Source organism: Vanessa atalanta, chromosome 8 (genome assembly GCF_905147765.1).
Source record: "Vanessa atalanta chromosome 8, ilVanAtal1.2, whole genome shotgun sequence".
Classification (NCBI taxonomy): Eukaryota; Metazoa; Arthropoda; class Insecta; order Lepidoptera; family Nymphalidae; genus Vanessa; species Vanessa atalanta.
This window is the reverse complement of record NC_061878.1, coordinates 9,768,601-9,786,388: the sequence shown is the minus strand read 5'-3', so window position 1 is coordinate 9,786,388 and position 17,788 is coordinate 9,768,601.

Below are 17,788 nucleotides of genomic sequence, written 5' to 3'. Positions count from 1 at the left end.
GCATATTGCGCAATTACCCATATGCTTAAGTACACTAACAGTGCTCGGTATGTCAAGTGCAAATTCGCTTAAAATTAATATATTAGTCTAAAAAATGAGACCTTGGAGCGAAAATCAAGGTCAAACCAAAAAAAAAATAAAAAAAAAAAATAGCAGTAGCAGTCAACTAGATACTTAAATTTATAACATAGTTTATTTCATACGACATTAAGCCATTAACATATTTAGATGAAGTTAAAAAGATACTTATCCAAGTTCCTTATTGGTTCTTCTCGCTATTCAAGTTAATCAAAAGATGGTTTTTTTGTAAAGCCTAACTGGAAAATTCTACTCGACCAATATACATAAAAGTTATAGCAGCAAATACAACAGGTTTTGTAGAAAAATATGATAAATAATATGATAAGTTGTGCTTTGCAGTTTCACCCGCTTTAAATTTAGGCTATTAGCGTAACAAGCGTGTTAAAAGTTTAATTCATTTATAATTTTTGATATTATGTTAGTAAATGTAAAATTAATGTCTGTTTCTGCTCATTTGGGCATCGTTTTAAAACTTTGATATATTGCTAGCACGTCCGTAAATGTTTCGAACATGTCATATTATTTTGGAGCGTTTTGTATCCTTTACATACAAAACGTTATGCGAAATTTTCGTATTAAGTGATTCATTAAAAAAAAATTAAATATCCATCTGGAATATGTCAATTATTTCATAAATTGTTGTTAGAATTAACAAATGAAGCAAGTGGACTATTATATCGAAGAAACAAATGTTTTGTTTATACATAATAAATTTAATGCGTATTTATAAGACGCATCCTTGTTTTACTAGGAATATGTATTCACTTTTGATTTTGTATTCGCTTTTATATCAAATTTACATTTATATCTGTCAATTAACGGGCGATTAGTAGAACTATTCGTCATCTTTTTTGAATGTCAAATTAATGACGACAAAAATTGAGAAATCGATTTAATTAGTCTTAAAGTTATGGTTTATTTACGTATGAAGTTGTGGGATTATTGTGAGTGAAACGTTTTAAAAAGCAATATTTCTTCAATAACTTCGGAATCAAAATTAACACGCCTTACATCGGGTTCCATTCTATTACAGCTGCCTAGTGTCATCATACCTATAAAAAATAAATCATCTAGTAAGGAGGTGTAACATTAAAATAATTAACATAAAATTTCTTAGTATACCACACGGAGTCAAGTGCAATACAGCAGTTGCATAGAAACAGTGCGTAAAGTCGTCGACGAATTTTCACTCTTATTCCATGATAACTAATTAAAAAAGATCGGCATTTATTTTGCGTTTCAAAAATTATATTTTCCTTCCTCAGTGTAGGCATAGAAGCGAGTAATAGTGTGAGTTTGTATAGCAATTTAAGTTAGCTAATTAGTTTAGTTTACTTTTTGCCAAGTGTTGCTCTTTGTGGGGGTAAAATATTAATCGGCTTTTCAATTACAGGGAAGTTGGAAGATCGTTAAGCGTTAATGTTAGTCGCAAAAGCATAAGCATAACCATTTTGGAGCCATTGTAATGGCCTTTCAAATATCAGGTGCGAGCAAAGCTTTACTAATGGTATACATATCCCGCTGCCTTTCATCCATCGAAATAGGTTATTCCGAATCAGATATCCCTGATGAACTACAGCGAACGCAATGGAATCCTGAATGTATTTATTAAAATATCGACTACGTTACTTGAAATAAAAATTTTACACATACACTTTTTCTAAATAGTACCTAAGCTGATAAGAAGTCAAAAATAACCGAAGGATTTGGACAGGTATAACGTCACGACAAAGAATCGAATTACACTGGCAATTATGCGATCTGTAACGTACCATACGTTGCTTCATATAACATGCCATCAAAACGGCAACTCGTGGTAGAGAGTCGACCGTGATGGAAGCTTGCCGGAGCTTGAAGATGAGATTATAAAAAGATATGCTTCACAAATACCAGCTCTGCATCCACAACGGCAGTCTCATAACAATATACAGTGTTGTTACTCATAGCCGTATTATAGCACTTAATGCTTGCAATGTACATGTTACTGTAATAATATATTATATATTTCATCATTCATTCATAATTCATTCATTAGCAGCTCTCCTCTCCCTTTAAAGAGAAGGTTTGGAGCATATTTCACGATACTGCTCCAGTACATACATTAGGGACATGCAGGTTTCTCCAGGACGTCTTCCTTCACCGCCGAGCACGAGATGAATCATAAACTTAAATTAAGCACATGAAAATTCAGTGGTGCTTGCCTGGGTTTGAGTCCGAAATCATCGGTTACGATGCACGCGTTCTAACCACTGGACCATCTCGGCTCTTATTAGCTTAAAATTCGAATCATACTCAAAGACGCCCTCTACCTCTAAATTAAAACCCCGTACCTTAAGAGCCAGTGACGTCCCAATCAAACATAACATTTCATGAGATTTATGTTGATTCTTTAGTTAGAATAAAAATATTTTTTGATGAAATTTGCTGAGAGCAATCAATACAAAACAATAACATATCTAACAATTAATTTAAACAAGCGAACTGACGCAAAATCTCTGGAGATTACATAATCTTCTATATGTATATATAAAAGCGAAATACCACTCACTCATAAACTATAACAGCTACAAACTTAAAATTTGGCATGTATGATATCCGCTAAGAACGGATTAAAACGGGGGTTGGAAGTTTGTGTTTTATAAACTTCGCGCGGGTAAAGCCATAAGTTCAGCTAGTAAATATATAAATAAAACATCAGTATATGTACAAGTATATAACGAAGTCTGCTTTATAAATTATTATAAATCATACTCGCGATCCGTCTCGCGATCCATCCGTATCCGATTTGATACAATGTTTTGATCGTAATTAAAACTGGACAACGTTTCATATAAATTATGTATTAGAGAATGTGTATTTAATTATTACTATTAAGTGCGTACGGTTTACAATCACATGGTTGCTTTCAAAATATATATATTTTATTATATCGGTAGGCGGACTAGCAAATGAGCCACATGATGATAAGTGGTCACCGCCGCCCATTAACAATGTCGCTGTAAGAAATATTAAATATTCCTTACATCACCAATGCGCCACCAACCTTGGGAACTAAGATGTTATGTCCCTTGTACCTGTAGTTACACTGGCTCACTCACCCTTCAAACCGAAACACAACAATACTGAGTAATGCTGTTTGGCAGGAGAATACTGGTGTGTGGGTGGTACCTACGACGGGCTTGCACAAAGCCCTACCACCAAGTAAAAACGTGGTAATCTATAACTATACTAATATTATAAATGCGGAAGTAACTCTGTCTGTCTGTCTATCTGCCTGTTGCTCTTTCAAGGCCAAACCACGCTACCCTATTTGACGAATTTTGAAGACATACGAAGCAAAATAGAAGTACACGGGAGGACTTAGGCTACTTATTTTTAAGATTTAAGCCGCGGGGACAACTAGTATTATATAATTGCCTCTTTTATATATTTAAATATAAGAACTACTTAAATAAAAAATTGGTTGCGTAGTAAAACACGCCTGAACTTCAACTTTTACTTTCCAACCACCTAGCTCAAGAACTCGCTCACCCTATTGACTATCTGTTCTAAGGTAAGGGTGTCCGCCCCAATGTCAATAAATCTTATTAATTCTCTGGGTTATATCGGTTACTTTAGTTCTCTGTATATTTGCCTGATTTCTAATGAAAGGGCAAAACCGAGCAAAGCTTAATATTAACATCTGAAGGTTTTCACATTTATTGACGTTTAATTGACATCGATTGTAAATGTCTCTTGGTTGAATGATAGAATACCTAAAAGCTAATTAGTCATTTTTGATTCAAGTTTGTATAAAATTTATTTTATTTTAATTCTGTAATCAAAGTAGTTTAACCAAATGTGATATTGAATTATTTATTTGTCATCACTAAAATTTCTCTGGTTTGAATCTGGAATTGGATAAAAATCTTTTAGTTTTGGAACGAATATCTCATATTTATCTTTACTAGAGTGAACTGGAAGAAATTGTTACGTAAGGACAAAAGCGCTATACTCTTTTTACATACCGTTGTGTGTGTGCGTCCGTGCAAGTAACGAAAATCGAGCAGGAAGCATTGTGCACGGTTAGCTTTATATTTCTTATTTTTATTTTATATTTATTTTTAAATAAATGATTTATTTTTCATTGATAAAATATTGAATTATGTTCACATATTTACTTTATTGCTTTAAAAATGATATAAGTAGGTAAAATTAAAACATACATAATACAGATTAAATAACATATGAAATAGAATAGAATAAATACAGATACAAATAGAATAGAACTTGAACTGAATTGCAATTTTTGGCGCGACAAATAGAATCAAGAGAAATCTACATATCAAGTTTCGAGTTAAAATAAAAGCGCAAGGGACTTAGTTTCTGACGCATGATTTTTTTATTTTTTGTTGTCTATAAGTTCCGGTTTTACTTCCATTATTACAAAGTGAAATATACTGAACGTAATCTATACACGCGGTAGCGTGTCAGCCAAGTTCAAGTAACAGAACTGGCGAGCAGCACCGTGTGTAATATTACACGAACCATTTGGAGCCACTTTTGACCTCCTCATAACTCAAAAACTATATGACATAAACGTGTCAAATTGAACAACTAGCCATATATAACTAGCTTTAAAAGAACTAACCAAGACAGACCTTAAGCTACAATATATTATCCTAAGTTATAAGAAGAAATGATATTTTATGTAGTTATAAATACATTTCAGGAAGGACCATTGAACTTGGCACCCATTTAGATCTCACTTATTTTGTCGTTGTCGTTGAATAATATTGGACTCATTTTTACATTTATGTTTTTGATGGGATTTATTACGCAATGTATTTAAATCGTCAAGATGGGTACGATTTTGGAACGAGTTATACTAATAATAGTAGTTTTGTACTGTATGTGGACTCTAAGCTCCGTCGTCTGATATAAATGCAGCATATTTTATTTTATTAAGTTTTATTATACTAAGTTTATATATTCTAAGAATACGACAAATAATAAAATCGACTATTAAAAACGACCATTGATAACATCTTAATTGTATATTCGTCAAAAAATGACTTTTTAGATTATATATTAGAATTGTATCAGGTTGTTCCAAATAAAATAGAACTTTTTTTAAAGTGTAATTTCTGTACAAGTGCAAAGTTTCTATACATAAATATACTTGGTGGTACTTCCGCAAGCCCTTCTGGGTTCCGGCTTGAAGGGTGAGTGAGGCAGAGTAATTACAAGTTCAAGAAATATAACATAGGTCTCAATGTTTGTGGCGTATTGGCGATGTAAGGAATGATTTAAATTTCTGACGATGTCAATATACATGGGAAGTGTTGACCACTTAGGATTGGGTTACCTGTTCATCATCCAACTACTTAAATAAATAAATATAAACATTGGACAACATCACTTAAATTACTCTGATCCCAATTTAAGTAGCTAAATCACTTGTGTAATGGAATGTATATGTATAGTATATGGATTATCAGAAGTGACGACGGTACCACAAACACCCAGACCCAAGGCAACATAGAAAACGAATGAACTTTTTCTTCGTCGACTCGGCCGGGAATCGAACCAGGGACCTCGTAGTGGCTTACCCATGAAAACCGGTGTATACACCACGACCACGAAGGTCGATAATAATAAAAATATATATAAAATTGTCTTAAAAATGAGATATGGACTCGCTCATACATTATTCGAACTAGCGATCCTCACATTGTAAAACAAACACTTCACACAAACATTTATTTTTGAATTTAGCACGGCTGTGTTTTGAATAAAACTACACAAACACCGGTGCATGGAAATTGCAAACTTTCAATTTAGATTTTTTTTTTTAATTCTGTTAGCTATCGACGTTTCATACACTCGATTGTATATTTCGTGTAACTTTGTTATTTCACTCAGAATCTTCATTTACGATTCTTACTGCAGTTGGATTTTTTTTTTTCTATTTCAACAAATACTATGTATATGTTTGTTCAACGTATTTATTTTTGTTAATTTTTTAATCCTTATCATTCGATTTCTTGTTGGTTAATTTTTTTTAATAAATCGTTTATAAATGGATATGATAAATTAATAGTAAACAACATTCATAAAACAACTTTTATTGAAATTATCTGATATTTAGAAAATAATATTGAAGTAAAACAAATCGATCGTTTTATTACATGCAATTTCATGTCGTATAAAACCTTATCGCGAGAATAAGTATAGTACCTTAGCGCAAGTAATTTTTTGTAGGAATTTATATATAATTTTTATATCAAAAAAATAAAATCAGGGAAATGTTTGACGTAAATTACATCGTCAACGATAGCTTCGATCTTTGCTAGTTAACAAAAACTTTAAAAAAAAAAGAACGTCGCACACATCTTGAAATCTATTAAAAAGGAATAGTTGTACAGAAATTATTAATTAATCTTTTCTTATCTAGGATACCGATTGCATTTCCGCACTAGTGATAGTATTTTTAATGTTATCTCTGTTTTGCCATATGTTAAACAAGAATCTCTAACACTCTAACCGTTCATGTGTAACACAATCACAATATGAACGTTAATTGTTTTTTTTTTATTTATAGCTACTGGCTGCGCGCGGTTGCATCCGCGTTAAGCATTACAGCTCCGCCCTCGTGGGTCGTAGCGTGATGCTATTATATAGTCTGGTAGATTATGAGATTTGCCCTTTCAAATAACAACATTAGATTTATTATATTAGTACAAATATACAATGAATAATTTACACTTATGATATTAATTTTGTTGTTAAATTATTTAGTATTAATTACTGTTGTTCCAAAGACTCATTGTTTCGAGAACTATTGTATGTGTGTCTAAGCTGTCTCGTGGATTGATTAAAACTTTTTGATTTATGATATTATTAAAAGTCAAAATCTCTCATGAGGTCGTTATCACTACAGTTTACTTTTTTTTTAACATACGAAAAATCAAATAAAGTTATTATTAAGAAACATACATAATTGAAAATTTTTAAAATCTGATTATACAAAAAGTTCCAGTAATACTATCAATATGGGTTAAATTTGAATATTCAGTTTTATTTCAGATGAGATTCCATAAAAAAAAAAACATATAGATTAAGTTTAAAAATAGTGCTAGTTTTGAATATCTACCGTGTTTTTTACAATCCTTCTATATCTCATTCCACATTTTATCCGTCGAATTGTCAAAAAATCACTCTAAGATCCGGAATACGGGGTAAAGTTTCAAATTTATAGAATCCGCCTAGTATCTCCAGTCAAAGTTTGAAGTACCATTTTGTTCCTTAAGGAATTGAATTTGATAAAAGTAAGATTTCCTTTACCTGGCCTACATTAAACAAGCGGCAGTGAATAGTAATTATCGTATAGAATTATTTAGTTAGGTACAAACTTAGGGATATGATTAAGTTTATTTTTTAAAAGACCTTTAATTCTATACACGTAGTCCTTGAAATATCACAATGTTTTGTATTTACACTCACATTAGGGCAAAAATTAAAACCAAACAACCATGTTGGCATTTAAATTTATTATACGACATATGCTGAATCTCATTCGTTAATTCACCCGTCGAGTGGGGTAAAATGGGGGGTGACGGTTTGTGTGTATGATGAATTAATATTATAAAAGCTATTCTATTAACTCGTTGCCTAAACACAAAGTTAAATAAGACAAGGTTGCAAGTGAACAAGATATTTTTTTGTTGATGCGAATAATTCCCCAATCTTAAATAAGATTACATAATTAGCCTCAATATAATTAGCCTTTTTATAATATACATTTTTTACAGTTCGTGTCGTATCATTACATACATTAGCAGCATGTAAATTTCCCACTGCTGGTCTAAGGCCTCCTCTCCCTTTGAGGAGAAGGTTTGGAGCATATTCCACCACGCTGCTCCAATGCGGGTTGATGGAATACACATGTGACAGAATTTCGTTGGAATATGACACATACAGGTTTCGTCACGATGATTTCCTTCACCGCCGAGCACGAGATGAATTATAAACACAAATTAAGGACATTAAAATTCAGTGGTGCCTGCCTGGGATGAACCCGAAATCATCGGTTAATGCACTCGTTCTAACCACTTGGCCATCTCGGCTCATGAATAAAATAAAATTCATATCGACATTTGTATCGAATATGAATATGTTTAGCGGAAACAACTATGTATATAAAATTAAACTATTGAAATTGTTTATGTAGCTAAATTATCAAAATTGTAAGTTACGATCGAATTTGTTACCGTTTCGATCATTCGCACTTTTTATTAATACTTTTGGTATTGATTTAAAATATTTTTGAATTATTATTTATATGCTATGTAACGAATGACGCGATTATATAGAGTATTATATATATCTATATGATATTCTATCGTTTACGTTTTTAACATTGATTAAATTGACTGAAACATTCAGTAGTCCAATAATCTGCGTTTTCATACATTACAATAATGTATAAACAATTTTAAATAAAAAAAGATTAATCAAAACATATTTGTAATCGAATTCAAAACAACATACAGGTTTTCGATTCGGTTGCTTTTTAAGTTTCCTAGCTCCAACCTCAGTCACTTACGAACCGATTTGGGAAATTTGTTCTTCGTTTGGAAGAGTATACCGTTTGAGCCCATTTAAATTTGAAGAATAAAATCAAACTCTTAAAAAATACGCTACATTTTTTTATGGGGTCGAGTTACTTATATTTTATTTTATTGTCGTTTGAAGAACATTTTATATTATTTAAGGATCAATAAATAAGAGGGGTTACTTTTCTGCTTATCTATGTAGGTATTTACAAGCCAGGATAACTCAATGGCCAGAATACGTAGTTCTTAACTGAACGACGAATGTTAAGATTTATATTCTTACGATTTTTGGCAGAAAACCTAATGATAATCAAGACTAACGTACAATCTGGGTAATTAATGCAGTAAGAAACATATGAACTTTTATATGAGAGAAAAAATGACATTTTCATTCTAAAAATTATGATAATGGTCAAAGTTTTACAAGAAACGCTGCAACAATATAACCACTACGACAAAGTTCAAGCAAAACTTACTTTTCTTAACAGTTTCTTTAAAGCGTCTTATTTTTTTTTCTTCTTCACCATTTTTCCGAACCATTTTTTACTTGACTTTGAACGTAACTCGTTAACACTAATGACAACGCTACATTGGAAGTGTCTGTCCTATGAAAACTTTTAAATGGACACATAGATTGTTTTCGTTTTCTAAAAAAAAAACTTTGCTTATAAAAAAATACTAAGCTTCAAAACTATTTTTAGAGCTTGCTACTTTAATAAATTTAAAAAATAAACAATAATCGTTCTCTGAACTTGGTAATCAGATATATTAGTGGTTCTCCCGCGAAACTTCGCGTTTATTCAAAGTATATTTCGAAATCTATGACATGTTTTGTTTTCATTTTATTGTAAGCTGCAATATAAACCTTTTAAAACTTTAAGATAAACCTTTTTTTAAATTAAAATTTTAATATCAAAAAAGTATATATACATTACTTCGTTTAGAATGTTTACATTTTCTTTTTTTTTTCTTATACAGCCATAGGTACTTCTCTCTTACCGACCAGTATTTTTTTTCTCTAAAATTAATTCTTTATTAAATCGTCACAATTTAGTAAATTGCAATCAAGAATCCTCTTAAATTTTCTGCACATCTACGACTGAAACTCTTCAAAATGAGACAATAACCGATTTTTAATATGCCATCGTCCCATAATCACTGGGACAAAAATCGGCTTACGCTATTAATACCTATATAAGATTTTGTATGTAACATTTATATTATTCGTATAATGCCTTCCTATCCCATGAATACAAAAGTATAGAAGTTCGGCGGTAGCATAATAGCTTCGAATATTTATTTATAGTGGTGGTGTTAGGGGTTATAACTTTAAAATATTATATGAAACATGAAAAACTATAATTTTATTTTTTCCTCTGCAACTATCTTTCATAATTATTTATATCTTTGTCGTTCATAGGAAACTGTTTAAATCGAAAATCGTAGTTGGAATTTGAGGGTAAAACTTATAGGTTTTTGGTTTCTAATATAAGCGGACTGCGACTGTTCACTGTCACACTACTATGGGGTTAAATTTTAACCTCTTTCTTTGTTTCTTATTTAAAAATCAGTTTTATTGTTTCGATTATGTCTATTTTGTTATCATAAGCAAATAAGGCTTATATTATTATATAAAAATATCATATTTTAGGCTTCAAATTCTCGATTTATAGATTGTCGAAGTATGAGAAACAAAACTGAGTTCCATTTATTTAACTCTTCTAAATAAGAAGTCTTAGTTGACAATAAAGTCATTAAGCATCCCTTGACGTTGATAGCACAGTAATAAAGCAATTTCCTAACTGTAATCAACCTTCAAAATCACAGTTTCCTCTTCAGGATTGCTCTCACCCGTCGAGGCAGATACGACTGTTAACAACGTGATGCTTGTGTATTTTTAAGTGAATACTACAACGGAGAGAGTCGTCATGAATCATAGTTAGTCTTTGAGTGTAAAACTGTATAGCAAAAATTGACGGATTAATTTTCAGTGCTCTTTTATTTTATTTTACATTTATAATATATCTTAATAAAAAAAAAAAATTATTATTTTGCATTGTTAGTGCATTTTCTGTCAGAAGCGTGTTATGTGCTGCGCTTAAACTTTTCTTAAATTTAAATTAGTCTCCATTTTTTATTACCATTTCGATTGTTTGGACATTAAATAATTATAACCATATAATCAATTATTAATACTTTGTAAAGGTTGTGCAGGATTAAAATCTGATTAAGATTGTGTAAAAACAATTCCAAGATACATAATATAACGTCTTAGATCCCACAGTTCGCGGATTCACGTTTGTAAGGAGTGATGTTAGTACATCATTCGATGATAATATTTATAAGCGAAGTTCTACTTATATTTTTTGTAAAATAAGTATCTTTCTCTAGAAAGTGAGCCTAGTGAATCGAGACGGCCCAGTGGTTAGAACGCGTGCATCTTAACCGATGATTTCGGGTTCAAACCCAGGCAGGCACCACTGAATTTTCATGTGCTTAATTTTTGTTTATAATTCATCTCGTGTTCGGCGGTGAAGGAAAACATCGTGAGGAAACCTGCATGTGTCTAATTTCAACGAAATTCTGCCACATGTGTATTCCACCAAACCGCATTGGAGCAGCGTGGTGGAATATGCTCCAAACCTTCTCCTCAAAGGAAGAGCCCAGCAGTGGGAAATTTACAGGCTGCTAATGAAAATGTATTTTTTTTTCTTTTAATGTATTACTCATTGAATTTTTGTCACTTGAATTGTAATTAAATGTTTTATCCGTAATTGAGATGGCATTCATTGAACTTGCCTGTGATGTATTATATACCGCTTGAACGATTCTGATGATTGATATTGGTATTGTAATTTAAGGTGGGCTAGAATTGTGGAATAAACTTCAAATCTCAACTTCTATTACAAAAAAGGGCATTCAGAAGATTTAACTTTACAATAAATACTAAATATTAAATTATATTAAATATGAAACACTTTAAGTGTCCATAACAGTAATACGATAGAGTCTAAACAAAAGTTTTTTTAATTGAGCACGAATGAGAGCTAAATTCTTCCAGCAAAGAAGTTTAAAATTGAGCGATTTTCATAAGAAAATATTTTTCGTAGTTGGCTCTTAGTGAAATGAGATTTCAAACGTCAAACAGTTTCATTTAGCTGATTTAAGCGGCTCGCGAGTTTTAGTCTCGAATAAAATATTGCATTTATGTAATGTATCTGTACTTAAAAATGTAAGAAGCGTTTTTTGTTTAGTCTAGTAACTGAAAAAACTACTACATACAAAAAATTGTACAGGGATGCATCGCGTTTTGGACATGGTTTTGGGTATTATATTATTTTATAAGCACCACATCGAAGTTTTATATAAACGTGATGTTGTAATTTAACATATGCACACATAATAATTACAAAAGTTTTTTTTTTATGGTATTGGTTGGCGGACGAGCATATGGGCCACCTGATGGTAAGTGGTCACCACCGCCCGTAGACAAAGGCACTGTAAGAAATATTAACCATTCCTTACATCACCTATGCGCCACCTTGGGAACTAAGATGTTATGTCCCTTGTGCCTGTGATTACACTGGCTCACTCACCCTTCCAACCGGAACACAACAATACAGTGTACTGTTATTTGGCGGTAGAATATCTGATGAGTGGGTGGTACCTACCCAGACGGGCTTGCACAAAGCCCTACCACCAAGTAATTATTAAGTGTATACAAAAAAAGTAGAGAAATAATAATAATTAAAACTTATTTAAAATTTAAATAAAAATTTAAAATCAATTGTTATAAACCACTAAATCCCTTCTAAGCTGTAATTAACTGTTTTTGATGGGCGTACTTAAGACGATATCAGAAGATTTAACCAACTGTTAAACTGGGTTTAAACTTGAGATAAAGTTCTAAGCTTAGCCGTTGCGACCTTGCCCACATAATAGTAAAAGTTAGACATCTCGTAACCGCTGTGGTTTAGTTCTCGATTTAAGATAAGATGGCTTGCGTGTCGATTTAAACATACTATAACATCACATGTGGTAGAAATGTTTCTTTTTGTGAACGAATTTTGACCTATATATTGGGCACATGTATGTTAAATAGTATCTTTCATTGTACTGTATGGTTCATTTTTCCCGATTAATTAAACATATTCACAAAAGAACCATTGACTGAATGACCATTATTTGAATTTGGTATAATATATAAAATATCCCTACCGACTATAGATTTTTCATTGTTTTAATAAAATTTACAATATTTTAATGAACCACAAAACTATGTCCTACAAATATTTTAGAATCAATTGGATTCTTTACGTTTAGATTAAAATATTTATTTTGATTATCAGAATATATACCTTTTTTAACCACTAGAAAATTTACAGAACGCTACACTACAAACTGCCCACTATCTCGTAAGTACAACAATTCCCATTATTCGGATGAAGCTATAAATTATTTATTGCGGCCTTACGAAGCTATTTGTTTTATTGCAATGTATATTTTTATAATAAATAGAACAAATGAATTCCCGAAGGAATTTTTGAAGTTAATTTATAACGAGCTCTTGATTTGTGGTAAAGGTTACTAATGGAGGGATGAAATAACTTCGATTAATTTTATTCTTTGTAAGTGTTTTGTTGCTAACACAATTACTGTTCAAAAAAATTATATATCTAATTCTACTGCCTTTGGTAATTTATTCGAGAAGTTTATGTTATTTATTTATTCAGACATAATTATGAGCTTAAAAGTTAAACAATTATTCAAAATTCTTCGCTAGCCAGAAAAAAAAATTAAGATTTTTTCTTTATATTGCGTTTTTTTTTCACCCTTTCGCTATCCATTATCCATCGCTCCTCCCCAATGGAATGCCAACCATACCGAGTTGAAGTAGATTTGGGCAGCCCAAATCCAATCCAACTCCGCCACTATTTTTAAATCGTCCGTCCACCTCGCCGCAGAGCTATACTACGTTTGCCTAAGCGTGGTCTCCACTCTATCACGTGTCAGCTCCATCGGCATTCAAAGTACCTGGAGCCAGGACACATGTTCCTTATTTGATCTAAAAGTTGTATAGACTCTTTACATACCCGAGTAAAGATGAAAGGTGTTGCTAGTATAGTATAAGTATTCGTTAAATATATGAACAGGCATAGGTAAAAATTAATATTAAAAAAAAAAAGAAATTATGTTTTAATTAATTTTTCTATTACTTTGTTTTCTACATTACATAAATCTTAAACATGATTTATGAAAATTTCGTAATTTAATACTAGATAATTATAATGAAAGTAATAGCTCATCATTCCTTATAGGGAAAAAATTTGAAGCTTATTCAAGCACGCTTACTGCCATTATACATTTTTAACAGTATGGAATGAATTATAAACACAGCCGTAAACCCGATAGGATATCCCCATCGGGAAACTCTGTAACGTTACTACTACTGTTTAATAAAAAAAAACATGAATATGTTTTATTAAAAAAAATTATAAGTTTACTTTTGAGACTTTCTTATTTATTATTTTTTGAAAAATTACGAAATTCCGTATAAACTTTCATCCCCAATTTTACGATCTTGAGCGATGAAGTGTTTTAACGACTGACATTTATTTTTTATTTATTAAATACCGATTTCCAAATTTTAAACTTTGGAAAAAAGACAAACGTCGATGCAAACTTTCATCCTCAATTTCATCCTCTTCCAGAATTGCTCTAACAGCTGACTTTTACTCGTAAACAGAAGCCTAACTACGGATTTCTAACAGTAGGAAAGACGAATTTCCATACGAACACTCTACCCGTATTAAGTGGATGAATTTTGAAAAATCCTTCATCTCCTTTTCATAATTAATTCCTGTTCAAAATATTCATCCTGCCAGTCGTATCAAAACTTGATTGTGCATGCATATTATATATTAAGCACACTTTATAATTAATAGTGTTTAATTAAATATGAACGTGAAAGGCGTTCTATTCACTGGGTAATCTGGTCTCTTGGTGAATAACAGTGAGAAGTACAAATACTTTCATTATGATTAGGAAAATTATTTGAAGCTCATCCACTACGACGTTACCCTGTGGAGGTCTTACGATAATTTACTTGTATAGAGATCAAACGATAAGTAACGCTTGGAAAATGAAATTCGACTATGCTCAAAGGTTTCTTTACGGAGGGAATATTTTTTATGAAACAGGTAGGCAGACTGACTAATGTGGCATTAGAACATCACCCACGCGCCAATAAGTCACCAACTTTGGGAACTAAGATGTCTATGTTTTTTTTTCTAGCTCACTTACCTTTCAAAACACTACAATACAAAATTGTGCTGGTTAGCGGTGCTTCTTTTTTTACTACTTGTGTAATCATTATTATTCGTAAAGAAAGCTTGTTTATATTATTGTTTTGAAACCGTTTACATAAGCAGCGTGTAAATTTCCCACTGCTGGGCTAAGGCCTCCTCTTCCTTTGAGAAGAAGGTTTGCAGCATATTCCACCACGCTGCTCCAATTCGGGTTGGTGGAATACATATTCTGCCAAATAGGCAGAATTTCGTGTAATTAGACACATACAGGTTTCCTCACGATGTTTTCCTTCATCGCCGAGTACGAGATGAATTATAAGCACAAATTAAGCACATTAATTCAGTGGTGCTTGTCTGGGTTTGAACCCCAAATCACCGGTTAAGATGCATGCTTTCTAACCACTTCGGCCATATCAGCGCTTGCGATATTAAATATTCCAATAGGTACAACATTTGCGATAGTTTCGCTAGCGTTCGGTCTAAAAGCATCCGTACCAATAATTTTCTATACGCCTTCGTTGACATAACTAATAATAAATCACATGATATGTCGCTCGTGGCAATCTGGAAAATCCATCGTATCGTTATGTGGAATTTAATCTAATTACATTGTGACCTGTAGTAGAATATTCTACTAATTTATAACCGTAACTTCGCCTATTATCCACAAAAAATAACCTTAGTTTAATCGTCACTGACGACCAATTCTATTTATTTATATTGATTAAAATACGATCCAGATTATATTTCGATCCAATTTTAAGCTGAACCGCGACTTCGTTTCATACTATGTAGTGATAATTTAAAATTAGAGTCCAGTAAAATGAGCGGTCAAATGCAATTTTATTGCTTCGGGCAAGCTCTACCAGGTAATACACATATATACATACCAGATATCGCCCGCGGTTTCGCTCACGGTTTAAGAGTTCATCGTCAGGTGTTGGCTATATAAACGATATAACGATATAACGAATTGCAAAAAATTAGATTCATCGTGATTAGTTTGATCGTGAAAGCGTAACAGACAGACAGAGCTACTTTCGCATTTATATTATTAGTTTATATTATATTCTTTAATAATAAATAAATAAAGAGGGTATTGTCGTAAGTAACAATGTATTTTGCTAATGACCAAACTGGACCGCAGCGTTAGTGAAAGAGGAAAAGGGCTGAAGGGCAACTAAGCGTCTCTAAGTTAAATTATCATTAAAAATATATTACTTAATTTGTATTTTTTTAAGCGTATATTCGAACATTAGTCATCTCACGCACACTATTGCATATTGTAAGCAGGAGCGTCACTCACACTAATGCACGCTGATAATAATTAATTAAAGATGGAGGAACGCGCGTTCGTGGTTGAACAGATGTATACCATAAAACGACAATACATTTCATTGATAATAAACTAAAATTTCGTATAAAATAAACTAAATTAAATAAAACAATCGTATCTGTATAGTTTGATTAATTTAGTTTAGTTTTTATTATTATTTTCTTTGCATATTCTTTAAGTTTAAGTTTGTTAATAAATTATAATAATTGTTTGTAATAAAGAATAAATAAGGAATTGAAAAACCAATACGTAATATTATGATTTAATATATATAATACTTGTTATGTAATAATATTTATCGTTTAAAATCTAATTCCATTTACTGTTTGGTTGTAGAGTTTTCTGCATGCCCGTTTGGGTAGGTACACCAAATCATCAGATATTCTACCACCAAACAGCAGTTCTTAGTATTATCGTGTTACGGTTTGAAGGATGAGTGAGCCAGTAAAATTACAGGAGATAACATCTTAGTTCCCAAGGATGGTGTGGCATTGGCGATGCAAGGAATGATTAATATTTATCTCAGTGATATTGTTTATGTTCGATGGTGACCATTTACCATCAGGTGACCCATTTACTTGTTCGCCAATCTATATCATAAAATAAAATAAAAAAATAAATAAATCAGCCTTCTTGTGTTTATGCTCGCAAAACTAGAAAAATAATAGTGATTGCAAATTTTGACATAACGTTGCATATCAGTGCGCGCGTGTGTCAGATTATTTATCTTCTAAGCGTCTTATTTGCGTATCAAATATCACTTAGTGACATCAATAAAGTAATATCTCCCACAATGATAAATCCCATGGTTGATAATGAGTTTGACATCGTGACCCATAATACGAAACACGGACGATAGCCCAATACAACTTCACGATATTATAAATCGATCGACAATTCCATGTATGTATTCTACTGGCAATGAGAGTCGAGGTGTTTCGACGAAGAAGTATAAAGCAAATGCAATAAATTAAAAAAATTACAGGAAATGATATTGTTGTCGATAAATAATCGTTTGGATTATTGCATATTCGCCACTTTAATTGAATACTTTTAAATCACATGACAACGTTGAATATTGCAATTCTGTGAAACCAATAAAATACATTTGTAAAAACGTCAACAATACACCAAGGCAGCGATATAGCAATTTCTTATTATAATCATTTTATCAAAAATATAATTATTATAAAACAAAGTTGCATATTGAAAAATTATTAATTACTCCTGTTATCACAAATAAGTTGAAAAATTATATTGAACTTGTTGCCGCGGCTTTGTTTGCATTGAAATTGATTATATTATAGAATAATTTAAAATGTTGCGCTAATTTAAGATTTCTTTGTATACCACAGTACCATATTTGTGGTTCGACTTTCGTGGGCTAGATCCACCAGTTCAGCAGCACCAGTTTTGTAAAGCTCACTCTTTAACAGGCTATTTAGAACTGTCCATGCTAAAAAAGT